Source organism: Amblyraja radiata, chromosome 5 (assembly GCF_010909765.2).
Source record: "Amblyraja radiata isolate CabotCenter1 chromosome 5, sAmbRad1.1.pri, whole genome shotgun sequence".
Lineage (NCBI taxonomy): Eukaryota > Metazoa > Chordata > Chondrichthyes > Rajiformes > Rajidae > Amblyraja > Amblyraja radiata.
The window spans coordinates 53,181,337-53,202,144 of NC_045960.1; the positions used below are offsets into that span (position 1 = coordinate 53,181,337).

The window sequence follows — 20,808 nt, forward strand, 5'->3', positions numbered from 1 at the left end:
TCCATCTCATTTGACCCCCGGTCCCCTGCTATTTCCGGCAGATTATTTATGTCTTCCTTAGTGAAGACAGAACCAAAGTAGTTATTCAAGTGGTCTGCCATGCCCTTGTTCCCCATGATCAATTCACCTGTTTCTGACTGCAAGGGGCCTACATTTGTTTTAACTAATCTTTTTCTCTTCACATATCTATAAAACCTTTTGCAGTCAGTTTTTATGTTCCCTGACAGTTTTCTTTCATAATCTATTTTCCCTTTCCTAATTAAGCCCTTTGTCCTCCTCTGCTGGACTCTGAATTTCTCCCAGTCCTCTGGTAGGCTGCTTTTTCTGGCTAATTTGTACGCTTCATCTTTTGTTTTGATACTATCCCTGATTTCCCTTGTTATCCACAGATGCACTACCTTCCCTGATTTATTTTTTTGCCAAACTGGGATGAACAATTGTTGTAGTTCATCCATGCAGTCTTTAAATGCCTTCCATTGCATATCCACCGTCAACCCATTAAGAATCAATTGCCAGTCTATCTTGGCCAATTCACGTCTCATACCCTCAAAGTTACCTTTCTTTAAGTTCAGGACCCTTGTTTCTGAATTAACAACGTCACTCTCCATCCTAATGAAGAACTCAACCATATTATGGTCACTCTTGCCCAAGGGTGTCCTGCCTGAGTTGTTCCACCTGCTCTGCATACCATCGACCGAGGCTTTTGACAGGCTTCTCCAGGACAGTTGGTTTTGTCTCGTTATTGATGCGGAACCTTTCGTCAGTGAGCCGGCGATGGAAATACTGCAGAATTTTCTGGGTATAATCTCCATTCGTGCCCATTTGATGTTTTCCTGGAGTTTATCCAGCAGGTGTTTGGTGCATGCTTTTGTTGTTGTTATTGTGGTCATGTCATCCATGTACGCCCTGATTGGAGGAAGACGCAGCCCACTCTTCAAGCGTTCCCCTCCGACCACCCATCGTGATGCTCGAATGATGAGCTCCATTGCCATGGTGAAAACCAGAGGAGAAACGGTACAGCCTGCCATTATGCCTACCTCAAGGTGCTGCCAGGCGGTGGTGTTGTCCTGTGTTGTGACGCAGAACTGGAGGTCCTGGAAGTAAGCTTTTACCAGCTTTGTGATGGCCATTGGGACCTGGAAGAAATTAAAAACTGCCCAAAGAGTCTCATGGGGCACCGAACCAAAGGCATTGGCAAGATCTAAGAAAATCACATGCAGCTCTATCTTTTCCTTCTTGGCAGTTTTTATCTGGTGCCAGATGACATTTGCATGTTCCAGTCATCCTGAGAAACCACGTACCCCTGCTTTCTGCACTGACGTGTCAATGAAGTTGTTGCTCTGCAAAAATGCTGAGAATCTTTGGGCCACCACTCCAAAGAACATCTTTCCTTCCACGTTCAGAAGGCTGATCTGGCGGAATTGGCTAATGGTTGAGGAGTTCTTTTCTTTGGGAATTAAGATCCCTCCTGCCCTTCGCCATGCCATAGGTATGATTCCTTTCCCCCATGCCACTTTCATTAACTTCCAAAGGTATTTCAGGGCACCAGGGGTGTTCTTATAGAGCCTGTATGGAATGCCATTGGGCCCTGGGGCTGATGCTGTTCTTGCCCGTTTGACTGTGTTCTCCACCTCCTTCCTTGTAGGAGGCCTTATGTCCATCTGGTGCTCAGGTGGGTGGATAGGTGGTTTGTCATCTAGAATGGTGACTGGCTCATGCCTCCGGTTGTCAGAGTACGTCTTCCTCAGGTGCTCCTCCAGTTCCCTTACAGGTACTCTCAGGATCCCGCTCTTCTTGACAAAGAGGCTTTTGACAAACTTATACGGATCTCTGTAGAAACTTGTCCTCACCCGTTCTTTCTTCTTGTGTTGCTTTCTCAAGCATTCTGCTCTTCGCAGGATTGCCAGGCGCTGCTTTATTTCTGCCTCGAGTGCCTCGAGTCCTTTCCTTTTTTAGCCTCTGTGGCCTTCCTCCACTGTTTTCTCAGCTCCATTCTTTCACCAGTCTTTTGATCTCCTGCTACCTCCTGGACTTGTACTGGAGTGCTGGTTCCTTCTGTGTCTTCTGTTTCATGACCTTCACCCCAAATCATAGTTGTATATGGTGTCTCCCATCTTCTCCAGTTTTCTTTCCACACATCCCTTCAATCCTTCCAGAAGATGAACGAGGTCAGTGTTAATGGTCTCCCACTCTTTCCTCTGGCAGGATTTAGGCCACAAGATTTGAGGCTTTTTTCCTTCCATTTTCTTCTCTACCGCTGACTGTGGCTGGTTGGGCTCTGGACTCGTGTCCGTTGGTGGTACTGTACCTGGTTGAGCTTCGCCTGGGGTGCTGATACCCTGTGGACTGTGGTGGTTATCCTGCCAGTGGGCTTCACTCGACTGATTTGGCCTACCTCTTAGAAAGTAATGGTCAATGCGAGGCCCCAAACCAAGCTCTCTCAGGCACTTTTTCCTGCCCTGGTGGATCTTGAGACCCTTCTCTGATGTTATCTTTTCCCAGCCACAGATACAACTTCGTAGCTTTTGTCCTGCCGGTGCTGCTGCTCTGTCAATTGCTGTGCTAGTTCTAATAGTCATAGTCGATTCCGTTCCTAGGTTTGTTGCCGTGTGGTCTGTCGATGAGTCATCTTGCGCCCCGCTCTCGCAAACTCAAGGGGTATTCTTCATCTTGTCTTTTTCGTAGCAATATACGAGTGAATCCAAAACGCTGATTAGCGATGGATCCTGCTGGCATGAGGAGCTAGCCTATGCCAGCCCCGGTGGGGTCTGTTCCCTCCGGTTGGCAGTCTCTCCAGGCCGTCACTAGGTCTTTCCCTGGTTGTCAGCTGTCCTTTCGCAGCGGTCACTGATTTGATCCAGATGTTCAGATTAATTAGTAGGATTGGGTGTTACAATCCCTAATATTTCACTACACTTGAAAAGGGATAAAGCTCCTACGATATGATTTTACTGAAAAGGTTAATTTAAGTTCAAAATGACAAATCTTGACATATAATCATGATATCTTTTTGCTAAATTACCAACTGGGGAAATTTCACCCCCTAGATGGCAGACTGTTAACATGCTGCTTCCACCTCTTGACTTTGTTTAGTTTTAATTGATTTATTTTGCACAATATCTTTTTGCTACATAAGCAACTTAATTTTTTTTTAGAAAACCCTGTGACTTCTGCTGGTGCACAACTTTACTCCTCTGTTCTGGGTTTCATAATTGCTGACTACTGTTTCGTATCTTCTTTCATTGTATTTTTGTTACAACCTTCAACATACTGCACCGTCTTTGGTCTCACCGTCTTGTCAACTTCTATCCACTGTTTAAAATTATATAGATCATGATTCTCTATATACAGAATGATTATTTGCCCTTGGAATTGATGCCCCATGACTTGATAGTTAATTTGCCTTTGAATTATATTCTTAAGTTCATTTTTATCACGTTGAACTCTTTTTGTTCCTGAAAATAGAATGTTTGCCTTACTTCAGAGTCCACAATCAGAACCTTCCAATCAGCTACATGTGGATTAACCAACGGAAATAAAATATTGCAGGTTTTGGAATAACCTGAAATAAAAACAGGAAAAACCCAGAAAATGCTAGAAAAACTCAGTAGATTAGGCAGCAGAAACAATGGGCGGAGGAACAATGATAACCTTTCAAGTCAATAATATGTCAGGAGAATAATTAGAAATTAAAGGAGATTTCAGCTGCAGGACGAAGTGGGATGATTGAAGAGAATAAAAATGAAGATCTGTGATGGAGTAGAGACCAAAAGAGATTGCGTGATACAAGTTGTCATGGTTCCTTAACCTCCAACCTGTCAAAGCTCCCTCATATGCAGTATAACCCAACAATGAAACATACATTCTTCTGACATTAGTTGCTTTGTTGCATGACTTGAGGAGCAGTTGACCTGGTAAAGCAGTTTGAAAATATCTTTGCTTGCTCTTGTCAAGAAGGGATTCCCAACAGGCTCTATGTCAGATGACTTGGAGTGAGTGAAGCTTGGGACAGAAGATTCCCAAGATCATAACAAATTTTATAACAAATATTGGAGGCTGGTGTAACTAGTTTACAAAATGGTGAATGTGGTCCTATAGTGAGTGACACTGAGAAGGGGAACTTTTGCAGTAGAGGGAGACAGATTGCTTGAGATTGCTAGCCTTCAGAATGTAAGGATTGAACTAAATCATGGGATTACTCCCTTTACATGGGGGAAACAAGTACAGGAGAATTGTGTAGGAAGGAACTGCAGATGCTGGTTTAAACCGAAGATAGACACAAAAAGCTGGAGTAACTCAGCGGGTCAGGCAGACTAGAGATTGTAATGGGTCCAATAAGACACAGGACATCAAATCTGAAGAAGGGTCCTGACCCAAAACATCACCTCAACATGTTCTCAAGGGATGCTGCCAAACCCACTGAATTACTCCAACATTTTGTGTCTTTCCTTGGTAAATCAGCATCCGCAGTTCCTTATTTCTACACCAGGCCATCAGTTCACTGTTGACGGCTTAGATACTTAGTCAGGTAAGAATGTGTCTGAGGTGAACTACGTGGTTCAACAGAGGGTGTGATTTTGGAAAGAAAACTGCTGGGAACTCTATTATGACATTTTGGGGATCCAAAAGCATTAAATTGTCTTTTTAGACTTGTTCAGCAGGAGCAAATACAGGGATGTGCAGGACTGGTGAGATATTCCCTGTTAAAATTAAAAGATGAAAATCCAAGTGCAATAACGTGCAATATTCTGCCATGTAAGATTCGCTAGCCAGCGGAGTCTAGATTTACAGCAGCTCACTTGACACATGAATGATGGCTCTCACCATCAACACACCAGAATCGACGGGAAGTTCTTCAATCTAGCAAGGTTGAAAGCCAAGACAAAAGTAAGAACTGTGCTTATAAGGGAATTCCTGTATGCTGATGATGCTGCACTCATCACCACAATGGCAGGAGGACGTCAGGGACTGATGGACAGACTCATGCTTGAAACGAATACCGATTAAAGGGCCTGTCCCACTTCGGCGACCTAATCCGCGAGTTCTGGCGAGTTTGCCCTCGACTCATACTCGCAGCATGGTCGACACGAGGTCGTAGGAGGTCTTCGTAACTCTCCTTCATGCTCGAGAGTGGTCTCCGCGTACTCGAGGCCTCAGCTAGGTCCCGGCGTTTTTTTTCAATATGTTAAAAAATGCCCGCATGTAAAAAAAGGTCGCCATGGAAAAAATGGATACTTTTTTTACTCGTAGGTTTAGTCGTAGTAGGTCGTAGTAGGTCGGCATGTTAGTAGTAGGTAATCGAGGGTAGTCGAAGATAGTCATAGATAGTCTTCATCATAGTCGAAGGGATGTCGAAGGAGATCGAAGGAGGTTGTTTTCATTCTCCACTATTCTGTGTCCAATTTTCCCGAAGTTAGTCGAAGCTAGTCTTCAACATTGTCGTAGGAGATTGAAGGAGGTCTTCTACATAGTCGAAGGATGTCTTCAACATGTCATTTTTTTAAACTCTTCTAAACTCGCCAGTTAGGTCACCCAAGTGGGATAGCCCCTTAATAATCAGCATTCAGAAGATTGTTGTCATGGGTCAGGGCACTCCATTCCACCTAGAAATCACCTTAAATAACACACTGCTGAAAATTGGCAACTAATTTGGGTGGCACTGTGGTGAACGGGCATCACAGTGGTAGAGTTGCTGCCATACAGCGCAATAGACCTGGGTTTGATCCTGACTGCGGGTATTGTCTGCATGGAGTTTGTACGTTCTCCCCATGACCTGCGTAGGTTTTCTCCAAGAAGCTCCAGTTTCCTCCCACACCCCAAAGACGTACAGGTTTGTAGGTTAATTGGCTTGCTATAAATATAAATTGTCCCGAGTGTGTGTAGGATAGTGTTATGTGTGGGGATCGCTGGACGGCATGGACTCAGTGGGCTGATGGGCCTATTTCTGCGCTGTATCTCTAAACTAAACTAAACGAAAATCCATCGACCTATGATCTACGGTGACAGATAGCCATTCTCTGGTTGAGGAAATCACTTCACGTACACGAAAGGCAGCAACCACCTTCGGAGGTTAACCAATCAGACTTGGAAGAACAGGAAACTCACAATCAAGATCATGATAACCAAAGCATGTGTCCTCAGCACATTAATGTGGCAGTGAAGATTGGATGACTAACCGACATCAACAATGGAAACGGAATAATTTTCATTCCCGTTGTCTTTGTCACACCCTGGCAGTTTCTTGGCAGGACAAAACCCAAATAAATTTGTCCTCTCCCTGACCAACATGCTGAGCATCCCTGCAATTCTCAAGCAGAAGCGTCTCCACTGGCTTGGACATGTACACAGGATGGAAAATGGTGTGCTCTACGGGGTGGTCGCCAATGCATGCTGGCCATGAGGAGGGCCAAAGCTTCAACTACAAGGATACGATTAAAAGAGATATGACATTTTAATATTGATGCTGACATCTGGGAAGTGGCTGCTGAGGACCAAGGAAGGTAGAGGAAGGACCTCCAGGAGGGTGTGAAGCACCACAACATGACCCTGGAGGCCAGGAACCAATGTCACAAAATGATTAACAATCAACAGAAACACACTCCCCAATCCAATGGCCAGGGATTACTTCACCTGTTGAAACTGTGGGAGGGACTTCCTGTCAAGGATAGGCCTAGTCAGCCACAGCAGACAATGCAACCCAGATGAAGCATTCCCCTCTCCAAACCGGACAACATCAAAGCCACACTATCATCACTAGCAGATGGATGAATGCTAACTATTCTACTATGTAAAATTTACTGGATAAATGATGGTTCGTTCAGTTTTTATGAAACCTTTTGACCTTTCAGGAAGGACAGGTATTAGCTACAGCAAATATTTTACCAGCTCATTCAAAAGATTGTCGCCTAGCTGTGGTCTAACCCTCATTTAATGAACTCTAGTTATAGAAGATCACTCCATATTAAATTATAGAATGTTTCAACTTCCCGGACTCTTCAACCTGCAGAGTAATGGGTTGCTGCCGTTTAGCACAAAGAAAGTTCTCTTTGAGTGTTTAATGCAAAGATGACATTCTTTCCATTAGTGTGAAATGATGTTGTTCTTCTTACACACCAGTTAATTCTTGTAGATGCAATGTGCGGTTGTTTACCAATTCTAGCAAAATTTTAAAAATAGGAATACTTTACTGTCACATGTGACTAGGCACAGTGAAATTCTTTGCTTGTATACCCAATGTATACAAATAGCGGCCACCTATGGCGCAGACAAAGTTACAAAGCACGCCGGCTCATCTTTTTGTTCTCCACCTACCCCCTCCCCCCCCACCCCCCGCCACAGCAGTTCCCCCACGTTGGGTCCCCAATGTCCTTTGTCGTCGTCCCCCCTATTGTCCAGTGTTTTTCCCCCACCTCAAAATTAGAGCTAATGTGGTTTAAAATTCTGAAGTGAAACCTTCCGTGGCTCAAATGGTCCAGACATTTGACCAGAAGCCTCTGAGCAAATTTCCCAGGGCTGACTGTTCTCATGGTAACTGTTCAAAAATGACAGCCTACTTCAAAAGATGATGAAAATGAGCAATCACATCACTGGTGGTATTCTATTTCTTGTCAATTGTTACTGGACTGAGATGTGATAGATTTCTTGACAAACTAATGTGACATAGAGTACCATGATATGGGCACCAACAAATACAGTTCCCAGTGAGAGTGGAATTTAGGATAAAAGTAGATAATGGATCATGTGCAATCTTATTTTGGATCAAAGATGAAATTTAAAGGAATGAAACATATTACCTATTGATTTAATTTAATTTTTAGTTCAATTGCAGTGTAAAATTGATTAAAATATACACTTGAGATGTTGAAATGTTGGATTAGTTATTTCCCTACATGTAGTGTGTATACATATAAGAAGGATGTCTGGGCACTCAACTGTGACACCAATTGTAATGAAGTGAACCTTTGACCTAGTTGTTGCCACATATGTCTGTGTAAATGCAACAATGAACCAGTGTGAGACATGAACAGAAAAGCAAGCTCTGACAGACGGAAGGAATTCTGCTGAAGCTTGACTTAAAGAGATGCAGCTCTACTCACATTTTAATTTTGGTTTTAGTTTATTTAATTTAGTTTAGAGATACAATGCGGAACCAGACCCTTTGGCCCACTTAATCCGCACCAACCAGCGATCCCCCGCACATTAACACTATTCTACACACACTAGGGACAATTTACACTTATAATAAGCCAATTAACATACAAACCTGTGTGTCTTTGGAGTGTGGGTGGAAACCGAAGATCACAGAGAAAACCCACGCGGTCACGGGGAGAACGTAAACTCCGTATCAACTGCGTCGGTAGTCAGGATTGAACCCGGGTCTCCGGCTCTGCACTACCGTTGCGCCACCATGCCTTATTCTGAGGTCCATTTGAATAGAAAGCATTGGAATATAATCAGCTGTAGTGAAGTGTTCTGCTACTGTAAGAGGTCCAGACATTACATCACATGGCGCACATACGTTTATTGTGGGACTGATGATTAATGTGTACTGCTGCGGATATGACCATGAGCTGCACATATAGTATGCATAGAGCCTTGCATGTGCCACACTGGAACAAACTAGCATGAGCCCCTCTCGCACCACCATTTTAGTGCATTTTTTCAAACAGGAATTTCAAACTAGGATGGTAGAACTTGGAGCAAAAAGCTGCTGATGGTGTTAATCTGAAACAAAAATAGAACATACTGGAAGGGCTGGCAGCATCTATGGAGAAAGGAACCGAGAAATAGTCAATGGTTTATTGGAATAGCGTTGACGTGAAACATTAACTATTTCTAACTCCACATATGTTGAGTTCCCTCATTATATTTTCATTAGGGTGGTTGAACAATGTCTTATAAAATGCAATCTTGGCCATTGATGAAGGTGATGCTTCTCGGCAATGCATAAAATAATAGGATGGTTCATCCTGGAATTGCCCACATAGCCTCATTTGATAGGATTTGATAATTGCTATGAATTTCCTTTTCAGTCTTCTCTTTACTAATAATTAGTATCTCAGCAAAGACTGAGGGATCTCGCCATCTCCATCATAACCTAGACCAAGGAAATAATGTACACACTCATCTTTGGCAAGTATATGATCACACCAGACCAATAGAGGGCTGAACCGAGCTGACTAATCGACAATGGTTGTGAAGGGAATCTAATCGATCAGCCATTTACACTTCTGATAACCTCAGATTCTATGCATACACATTGAAGTCTGGGTTGAGATGAGATGAGATATCCACTGATGGACTCGGCATTAAGTCCAAAATGAAAGCATGACATCCCAAATAGACTGTTCGATGGACTACGCATCAACTTGTACCTTAAACTAGGTAGAGGTAGTGTGCAATTGATAACGCCACTTATTTGACGCATAAATAAATATAACTGTTTGGGGTATTTTACTTTATTGTTTAATGTTTATTATTATTTGCGCTAAAGGCCAGGAGAACACGGAAATTTCATGAACATCTTTTGGAGAAAGGATGAGGAGAGGAAAATATTTGAAGAAATAATGTTAAAATTACTTGCGATCTTTTTAAAATTTAAAATCGTCACTAATTGGGAGATAGTGTTTCTAACTTTTGCTGCATTTCTGTTCCGACCCCATTATTCTTTACTAACGTTTTTATCATGTCCTGAAACTTCAGTCTATCGAGCTATTAGTCACAAGGAACTGCAGGACATGGGTGGTGGAGCACCAGAACAAACCCAACCAGGGGTTAGTTTAATCTCTGCTTGGTATAACATCGTCTGTCTGACCCTTGGCCTGCTGTATTAGATCCTGAGAAAAAAGCATTATCTGTACTAATGTAGAGGTTGTTTATTTCTGATAAAACAGCGGGAATCTTGATCCATGGATATCGCTTTTAGTTCTTTTGCAACTCTGTGTTGGGAACACTGGACAGAAGCAAAGAGAATATCACTCCAGGATACTCTTGCACACCTCCCAATTACAACTTCAGGAGCTCCATGAATAGAAGCCTGGGAACAGATTATTTTCTCATCATCACAGCTGGGTAATAGTATCCATTCTGAAAAACATCCATGAAAACATTTTTTTTAATGATGTTATCCCTTTTAATTTATTACATTCTGTAGGAAATAACACCAATTACATATTGAGTGGGACATTTTCAGCACTTAGCAGCAGTGATCACAAAAAGGCTGCAATCAGGTTGGATAAATATATTTTTTGTGTTGCCAATTATATTTGCCGTCAAAGCATGATGTATAACATCTAAAATAAGTTGCGTTCAGAAGAAAGCCATTTTAAACATCTCTCAGGTGGATCCGTAATGGTACATTTTGTATTTGAGGCCATGGTCTTCACTATTGCAATAAACTAACCAATTGTGAATCTAAACTTTTGCTATCATCTTTTGTGGTAAAAATATTGCATTAACATGTTTAAAGTTTGAGTAAAACCAATAATTACAGATCATACATTGGGAAACTGAAACCCGTCTCTGCTCTTTGCTTTTTCTTATTTGAAATATTGTAAGATTAATGTTTGTTATACTATTCTGTAATGTTTTGCTCTTAAATTTCTTGATTGTTGCATGAATTTGGAAATTGGGCCACTTGCAATTAAAATGGAATCCGTTTCTATAATTTTCTGTTATTGCCCATGAGAAATTCTGCTCAAGGAAGTGTGTATATTTCTAAGCTAAATCAGGTGTCTGGCCAGTTTGCCCCTGACTCATGCCCACATTGTCTGGCCTGCTTTATGTGCTAAAGGACAGAAGAATGATGGTCTGAGGTGGAGGGAAAGAAAGACAGTAATTATGGGAAGTGCCTGATTAATGTGGTAGCCAGAGCAATTAAACCAGCAGCCATAAGAATCCTTCTAGCTGTATGCTACCTGGGGAGGAGTGAGAATAGATGCTCACCGCAGTGTTCGGCTGGAATCCACTCCCCACCAGTTTGGCTTGATTGCTTTTTTGGATACCCACTGTGGGCTTGAGCTCCTCGATCCCCCTCCTAGTATTATGAACACATTGTCTCATAATGAGGAAAGGATAGATCTGGAATTTACCCAAAATCCCTTTGTCAGGGACATTTGACAGGAGTCGAGGTTATCCTAATTTATCACACATTTTCTTGGCTTTTATCCAGGTTTTCTCAAATTTAGTTGACTTGTATGTAAAATGTTAACCAGTGCTTCACTAACTGGATGTCATTGAGAATTTTCCCAAAGAATACAGACAGCTTTAAGACTTCTCTGGGGTGGCAATAGGACTTGTCAGGAATAATTTATCAAGTTTGCAAGTAGCTACATAAAACAACACCATACTGGAATTATCCAGTGGATATAACCCAGCTTACCCTTTACTAAACTTTCACAGTAATCCTTCAAAGAAATGTTATACTAAACTCTGTATGCACAAAACTCTGAGTAGAAGCTACAGTAATAATGCAAATATGTATGAGAGCTTGTTAACATAAGGAGCTGAAAAAGTAATTGTTATAAGAAGTGACCAAAGTATATTTAGGTAAAATCCACCAGCATTAAGAAAAAGTGTGAGTAGCAACTGGAATTTCGATAAAATTGTCCAGAAGGAAATATGATGGGTTGAATAAACATTATTGAACATTTTCAGTTCATTTCTGCTAGAAAATTTTGGTTACTCTCTCAGCATCTCCTGATGATTTGAAGATTTCTCAGCAGCAGGAGTTGGCTTAAAAGTCTGCAAACTAATTTGTGTCTTCGCTAATTATTTATGTTGCTTTTTTTAATATTTATATTTAAACTGTGATTGCTAATGAGATCTTCAGGGAAACTGGCTTGGAGGAATTATTGATCCCAGTGGTGCAAGTAAAATGAATTAACATGCAGGGTTGAACTGAAAAGAAAGCATACTGGGTTAATGACTATGGGAAGAAATGTATTTTCCAAGAACACTTTGGCACTGGAACAGATAGATTGTGCTATTCAGTACACCAAGGTACAGTTATGACAATTTAATTTATTCATTGACACCAAGAGCTCTTTTGCATTGCTCCAACAACAATAGAATACACAAGTACTCCTTTATAAAGTGCTTTTGACATGCGTTTGCACAGGTGCACTGGAATTCCAATGATATAAATTGTCTCACGAGTTTAAATCAAAATAAGGACTCAATTTCTACCACAGGAAAAGATAATACAACTGGAAGATTTGAAAAATCCCAAGATTTTCGATTCCTGAAAATCTTTTTGAATTCATTGAATTAACAAAAAATTAATTTGCTACATATTTCCCATAACTGGATGAAGTATATATGCAGCACAATGATTCTCCCAGAGCAAAGGACGAACAGTTCAGTTTGACTATCATTCAGTGCTCTGGATTTGCAGTGATATAGGCATGTAATTTGGTATTAACAATATCTGCCGAGAGAATTGGTACAGAATAAAACCCAAATTGCATTAATTGCATCTAGAATATCTTGAATAGAATGGTTAACATATTAATATTAAATTTCTCAACAGAAACAATTGGTTTAGTAAAGAGGAAATTTAATAGACTTCCTTATTAAAGATACAATTGACCTTTTTTGGTGTGTTTCTGGTGTATTTATGCAATGTGAAATTTATGCCTATAGTTTAGTTTAGAGATACAGGCCTTTCGGCCTACCGAGTCCTTGCCGACCAGCGATCCCTGCACATTAACACTATTCTCTACATACTAGGGACAAGTTTTCAATTATGCCAAGCCAATTAACCTACAAACCTGTTCGTCTTTGGAGTGTGGGAGGAAACTAAAGACTTCGGAGACAACCCACGCAGGTCATGGGGAGAACATTCAAACTACGTACAGACAACACCTGTAGTCAGGATCGAACCCGGGTCTCTGGCGCTGTAAGGCAGCAACTCTACTGCTGCGTCACCATGCCACCCAGGTGCCGCATATAGTTCTGACCTGCTGAGTTGCTCCAGGACTTGACGTCTATCTTTGGTATAAATCAGCATCTGCAGTTCTTTGTTTCTACAAGGATGTTTCTATTCGTTGTCTCTGGATGAACTACAGCTTTTACTGTTGTGTTGGAGGAATTGTAAAGGTGATGTGAGTGCTAGAACTTAAAGCATATATAGCAATCTTACCCAGTTACACTGAGGCGAGTCCTGGGCGATGTTGAAGTTTGACAGAATTTAGGCAGCTGGAGGCTGGCAGAGAGAAAAGAGGGTAATAGGTTCCCCAAAACCAAGGGATTAAATCATTGGGTGGAAGAAGGCCTGTATGAACATTGCGGTGACCATTCTGCACCTATTTAAAAACTCTCCTGTGCCTTGTAATTAAAATTCAGAGTTTCAACGTTAAAAGCAGCAATTGGTATGTTTGCAAGACATCACCAATTTAACATGCCCTTCCCTGGCAGAAGAATTTCTAGGCCCCCGCGTTTTCATGCAAAGTGTTATGTTTGGGTGAACAATGATTGAACAAATTAATTTAGATAGTAATGCAATTTCTTGCTCTGCCATATTTCCGCTCAAATGATAGTGCAGTCAAAAATCTAATGAAGAATATCTCAAACATTTTATTGATTTAAATTACAGTTACTTAACAGAAGCATTTTTATTTGGCTTCCCTTGTCTTTGGTGCTGTTTATTTTCTATAAGCAGTATTTTTAATACCTTGTGCTCTTTCAATTTCCATTCCACTTTATCCCCTTACTTTCAAACACTAATATAATCAATTAACAAATATTGATGTATTTGAAGTTTTTATATTTAATGAATTTTCCTTCATTCTACATGTGCCAAACAGAGGTAAAAGTCTGTTTCAACATATTTGATCTTATAATTGAAAGGGTTTAAACACTTCTATCCATTATTTTTTCCATTGTGCTTGAATTTCCTCATCCTGTTCAAGAGAATATGCCCAATAGCCTCCTTTTTGGCTCCAATTGTCTGTTTATTAATGTGCGAGTTAAGAATGAAATGAGATGATGGTAAGAGAACAGCTGAACATTCTCTCAATTTATACAGCATTCAGGATATGTTTATTTTGAAATGTTTTCTTTCAGCTGAGAGTTAACCATTTGAGGAGCAGGCGGATTTTGGCAGTTTCAGGGAGAGTACAGTATAACAAGTGTCAGATACCCAGAGCTCTGGAATGCTGCAGATGTGAGTTAATTCTGGGACTTTCTCACATGAATAAAGACCACCCAGACTTAGCAATTACTGCTAAATTATACTGTTATTCTTGATTACTTTTTATTGGTATCAGTTAGCACAGATTGTTGACGTATAACACTTTTTAACTATTAAAAGATAACATGATTTTGGACTGCATTGCAGGGAGTTTGCTTTCCTTTAAAATAAATGATTTTGTTAATTTTTAATGAAACATTGTCATGACAACACCAGTTTAATTTGGTGTATATTTCAATTCATTATTTCAGAGTTAGAGAATCAAACCTTCCAATTGAGACAGACCCAGCTTCTGGTTCTCAGACATAAGAGACTGCAGATGCTGGAGTCTTGAGTAAAAACCAAAGTGCAGGAGAGTCTTGGCAAATGTGGGAGCATCCATGGGGGGGATACACAGATGACATTGTGGGTTCTCAGACTTTGCCTTGGCTACAGTGACACTTGTACTATGGTGCCTATCATGTTAGTTGCTCTGCCAAGCAGTCTCTGGGAAATGGTTAGTATCCAGATTAGTGAGAATATGCTGTTTTAATCAGCTCAGTCTACCTACCTTCATGATAATAGCTGGAGCACATAAACAGGAGAGCTAGAAAAAATGACAGACTTTTTAGCATCGGAGCGATTGGTGCCCATCTCCGATAACAACATATTGTAAATCTCTGTTTGGAATTTTGGGAATTTTGGAAGTGTTACATGAGAGGTTTTTGCTCAAATGATAGGGCAGTCAAAAATCTAATGAAGAATATCTCAAACATTTTATTGATTTAAATTACAGTTACTTAACAGAGCTCTCCTGCTTATCTGCTCTAGCTATTATCATCAAGGCAGCTATTTTTATAATCAGATGACTTTTTGCTCTGTTTTAGGTGTTCAGTCTGCAGGTAACAACAAATGTAAAATTGATCTTACTGTTTATGGGTACTAGATTGTGGGCACTGGTCTGCTGTTTCTCAGTGAAGAAATGTCATAGCTCCGCTGATGCTCTCCTTATCAGTGCATGTGTGCACACAATGAGCATTGTTCAGGGAAGGAAATCGTGGCCTTAGCTCCCACCACCACCCATCTCAACCACCAGATTAATTTCAGACACAAATAAAGGGCCTGTACCACTGTACGAGGTAATTCAAGAGCTCTCCTGAGTTTAAAAAAAAAATCAAACTCGTGGTAAGTATGTAGAATGTATGTAGCAGGTACATCGGAGCTCGGGATGTCTCTTAGCGGCTCGTAACGCTAACGGCAGGTACTCGGGAAATGCGGTAAGCTCGTGAAGACTCGTGAAGATTTTTCAACATGTTCAAAAATGTCCACGAGAACCCCGAGTACCTACGAGCGGTTATTACCATAATTCTCCGGGTTCAAATCAGTGGAAACTCGGGAGAACTCTTGAATTAGCTCGTACAGTGGGACAGCCCCTTTAGTCCGATTAAGTCTAATACGGCTGGAGATCAAACTTCCTGCTTCCTGTACTTCATGTTTCACACGAGCCGAGAGAGTCAAGAGTGTTTTATTGTCATATGTACCGAAACAGAACAATGAAATTCTTACTTGCAACAGCAGCACGACAGGTTTCTAAGCACAGTACTTAATAGATAACATAATTAACAAAAACAAGTTTACTAAATCAAAACATAATTCTGCCATGTAGCCAGAAATATCTGCAGTTTTTTTTAATTCAGAAGTGATTGTGCTTGTTATTAAAGGAGGGATCTTTCTTGTACAACATTGCTTTATCATTTAAAGAAAAGCCATTTAAATTATGGTAACATTTGCTTTAAATGACAGACAGTAGAAAATTTTGCAACATATCTTGTGCTTTCACCACTCTAAGATTATCGAATGATTTGCAGTGGTTACTATGCATTGTGAAATATGAGAAATGGATGAGGTTGTAGATTACATGCTCCAAGTATCTCTGCAGTTGTAAAGCAGTTTTGAGAGTGACTTTGATTTACTGCTCAATGTGTAGTCTATTTTATTGTATTTTAACTGGTCTTAAGAGGAGCTGTATGGCACACTCCAGTGCTGATTCATTAAGCACATACCTCTGTATGATAACAGTAAAGTAAAATGTGGGAAGGCATCTTGATTCATGGGCTTCTGTGCATTAAGTCTATTACTTTATTTTGACAAAAGATAAATGACAGAATTGATATATATTGAGGTGAAGGTTAAGGAGTGTTAAATTGTACTGGACATTGTTCCATTTGTGAGTGGTCAGTGGTTGGTGTTAAATTATTCTGGATATTTCCCAGTTTTTGAAGGGTCAGTACTCTGTGTACACTTAGACAATTTATGAAGACGAAGAATAGTCTGCATGCCTATCCCTGCAGGAGGCCAGTAGCTCACAGCAGTTTAAACTGCTGTGCTATAATAAACTAAACTTACACATTAGTCAAAACAATCCATCTTCGTCCCTTGGCCCATTCCTGGTAATTCTGTTCTTTATATCTCCTTGTTTCTGCTTGCAGCCTTTGACATGGTGCATTGTTCTCTACCCAAATCCTTGAGTTGATCCTTTAGTCTGTATCAGCACCACCGTGACACCAGGCCCCCAAGGCACAAGGCTGAGCTGTGCTATTCACATGTTTTCTGGCAAGTCTTTCTTCCAGGCATGGTAGGATGGGTGTCATTAGAGTGACAAATTATTTATAGCCAACTAGTTATAGGAGAGAAAAGCGTTGATCTGGAGATTGTCATTTGCTTAACTAACACAGTACCTTCTTTGTTGAACTTTGAAGCCAATGCTTTTAGCACCATTAAAAAAGTAATCTAGAAAAGAAAAAAACGTATAGCTCTACATAATAGAATAAAATGAAGAATATTATTGTTCCAAATTTCAATACTTTTTTCACTTGATTGAAAAAATACTATGAATTTTACAGTAAGTTGAATGAATATTTATTTTATGTTTGGACATTGCTGCTGTGCAACGTCATTTTCTTACATTTTGAAAAATCCTTTGAATCCATTTGTGAATTGATGTTTTTTTATACAAAATACTCTGGTGATCCATGTGATTCTCAAAATACAGCCAATTATTAGCTGCTAGTAATACAGCGACATTTTAATGAAAAATAGTTTCCACCTTTTACTTGATGAAACATATATATTCTTTTACATTTTGATATTTTCCTGAACTTCTGTAATTGCATCAGCTGTTCTCATAAGTAAGCTTCTAAGTTAACTTGATGGAGCAGTAAAAAATTGTAGTAACTTCAAACTGAAAGATTCATGAAATCTAAGGTATTTAAAAAAATGTTTTTCACTTTGTTTTGCTCATTCCAACTTTGAATCTCGTGTTGATCAAATTGAAAGAAACTAATCTAAGGGAAATGGAATTTACTTACACGATGCCTGGCCTGTGTCAAGTACCCCTTGCTGGGTAGGTCAAAAGCTCGATGCAAAGAAACATAACGTTAATAAAGTGTCTTTATTTCAGTTGCAGAAAAAAACTTCCTACTGAATCAGTTTCCCATTTCTCTTTTTCAAACCTGCTGTGATGTCACCAAGTGCCAGTCAGTGGTTAATTGCAGCTACTTACAAAGAAATACATTGCCTAACCTTACAATGCATCTTCAGCTTGCAGAAGCTTCTCAGCAGAAGTAGATCAGCTATCAGCACATTTCATTATTGAAGACAACATTTCTTGGATGAATGTAAAGATAACAATTCAAAATCTGAGGAACAAATACAAATCAAGAACAACAAACAGGGGAACATTGTTTAGGGTAAAAATTGTGATATTTTCTGAAACATCTAATTTTGCCTTTCTGTAGAACTCAGGAATAGAACTCAACTCATTATTGTGAATATATTTTTGAAGCCTTTTGACATGGTGGGGAGGAGGAGTGACAAATGTAAGTGCAATTATTTGTCTGCCTTTAAACACAGTGCTAAATGCTAAAGAACAAAGGTAAACAGGAAACAAATTTGTTCAGTCAGTCCATGCAGCTCATTTAGCTTTTGATATTATATCGTCATATCAATTACTAGGACATCAATAGCAGTACAACAATTTTGCTCAGAGTACTTGCGTTTAAATTTAGTTGTTTTTCTTCAATTTTTAGCAGTACTTTAAACCTTCATTTATTTGAGTCTAATTGTGAAGAGCACTGTTTGAAGCCTTTTAACACAGATATATAGGCAAACAGAACTCACTGGACAATTAATAACGTTATCACACAGAGATTTATATTTAGGGAACTTTATATTTAGACTATCTGGTTCAATTTACAATGTAGTTTAGCATATTAGAGGTGACCATTTTTAATGAACTCAAATAATTAAGCCTATAAATCAACAGTGTGCTTTTGCTTCAACAACATCCATTTAATGGCTAATAAATCTGTTTGGTTGTTTATAACCTAAGCCACATTCTGGTGAAATGTTTATTCTCTCACTTTCCAAAGTCGTAAAAATATATGGAGGCAACATGTAAGCAATTGTTGAAATACAGCAACAAAGATGCTTTTTGTCAAAAGGGGAACTTGCTACAAATGGTGCTGGTGGAACTTAGCTGGGCAGGCAGCATCTGTGGAGGGAATGGACGGCATTTCCTTCAAATACTGCCTGACACACTGAGTTCCTCCAGCACTGTTTTTTTCTCAAGAGTCATCAATTGTGCTCTTAAACACACATCTGTACACCAATGCTTTAACCATATAACCATATAACCATATAACAATTACAGCACGGAAACAGGCCATCTCGACCCTTCTAGTCCGTGTCGAACACGTATTCTCCCCTAGTCCCATATACCTGCGCTCAGACCATAACCCTCCATTCCTTTCCCGTCCATATAACTATCCAATTTATTTTTAAATGATAAAAACGAACCTGCCTCCACCACCTTCACTGGAAGCTCATTCCACACAGCCACCACTCTCTGAGTAAAGAAGTTCCCTCTCATGTTACCCCTAAACTTCTGTCCCTTAATTCTCAAGTCATGTCCCCTTGTTTGAATCTTCCCTACTCTCAGTGGGAAAAGCTTATCCACGTCAACTCTGTCTATCCCTCTCATCATTTTAAAGACCTCTATCAAGTCCCCCCTTAACCTTCTGCGCTCCAAAGAATAAAGCCCTAACTTGTTCAACCTTTCTCTGTAACTTAGTTGCTGAAACCCAGGCAACATTCTAGTAAATCTCCTCTGTACTCTCTCTATTTTGTTGACATCCTTCCTATAATTAGGCGACCAAAATTGTACACCATACTCCAGAATTGGCCTCACCAATGCCTTGTACAATTTTAACATTACATCCCAACTTCTATACTCAATGCTCTGATTTATAAAGGCCAGCACACCAAAAGCTTTCTTTACCACCCTATCTGCATGAGATTCCACTTTCAGGGAACTGTGCACAGTTATTCCCAGATCCCTCTGTTCACCTGCATTCTTCAATTCCCTACCATTTACCATGTACGTCCTATTTTAATTTGTCCTGCCAAGATGTAGCACCTCACACTTATCAGCATTAAACTCCATCTGCCATCTTTCAGCCCACTCTTCCAACTGGCATAAATCTCTCTGTAGACTTTGAAAATCTACTTCATTATCCACAACCCCACCTATCTTAGTATCATCATAATAATCCAATTTACCACACCATCATCCAGATCATTGATGTACATGACAAACAACAGTGGACCCAACACAGATCCCTGTGGCACCCCACTAGTCACTAGCCTCCAACCTGACAAACAACCATCCACCATTACTCTCTGGCATCTCCCATTCAGCCACTGTTGAATCCATCTTGCTACTCCACCATTAATACCCAACAATTGAACCTTCTTAACCAGCCTTCCGTGAGGAACCTTGTCAAAGGCCTTACTGAAGTCCATATATACAACATCCACTGCTTTACCCTCATCAATTTCCCGAGTAACCTCTTCAAAAAATTCAAGAAGATTAGTCAAACATGACCTTTCAGGCACAAATCCATGTTGACTGTTCCTAATCAGACCCTGTTTATCCAGATGCTTATATATATTATCTCTAACTATCCTTTCCATTAATTTGCCCACCACTGACGTCAAACTAACAGGTCTATAATTGCTAGGTTTACTCTTAGACCCCTTTTTAAACAATGGAACAACATGCGCAGTACGCCAATCCTCCGGCACTATTCCCGTTTCTAATGACATTTGAAATATTTCTGTCATAGCCCCTGCTATTTCTACACTAACTTCCCTCAATGTCCTAGGGAATATCCTGTCCGGACCTGGAGAATTATCCACTTTTATATTTCTCAAAAGTGTCAGTACTTCCTCTTCTTTGAATCTCATAGTTTCCATAGCTACTCTACTTGTTTCCCTTACTTCACATAATTCAATATCCTTCTCCTTGGTGAATACCGAAGAAAAGAAATTGTTCAATATCTCCCCCATCTCTTTTGGCTCTGCAGATAGCTGTCCACTCTGACTCTCTAATGGACCAATTTTATCCCTCGTTATCCCTTTGCTATTAATATAGCTGTAGAAACCCTTTGGATTTACTTTCACCTTACTTGCCAAAGCAACCTCATATCTTCTTTTAGCTTTTCTAATTTCTTTCTTAAGATTCTTTTTACATTCTTTATACTCCTCAAGCACCTCCTTTACTCCATGCTGCCTATAAT

The 20,808-nt window shown here is 40.0% G+C and overlaps 1 long non-coding RNA gene across 1 annotated transcript; it reads right to left on the reverse strand.

Annotated features, from left to right (window-relative positions):
* Positions 1-2,226: 2,226 nt before the first annotated feature.
* Positions 2,227-15,396, reverse strand: LOC116972835. Its single transcript, XR_004411908.1, has 3 exons — positions 15,386-15,396; positions 11,441-11,444; positions 2,227-2,339 (listed from the first exon to the last, which is right to left on the reverse strand). It is a non-coding gene; the product is annotated as an uncharacterized LOC116972835 (long non-coding RNA).
* Positions 15,397-20,808: the final 5,412 nt, after the last annotated feature.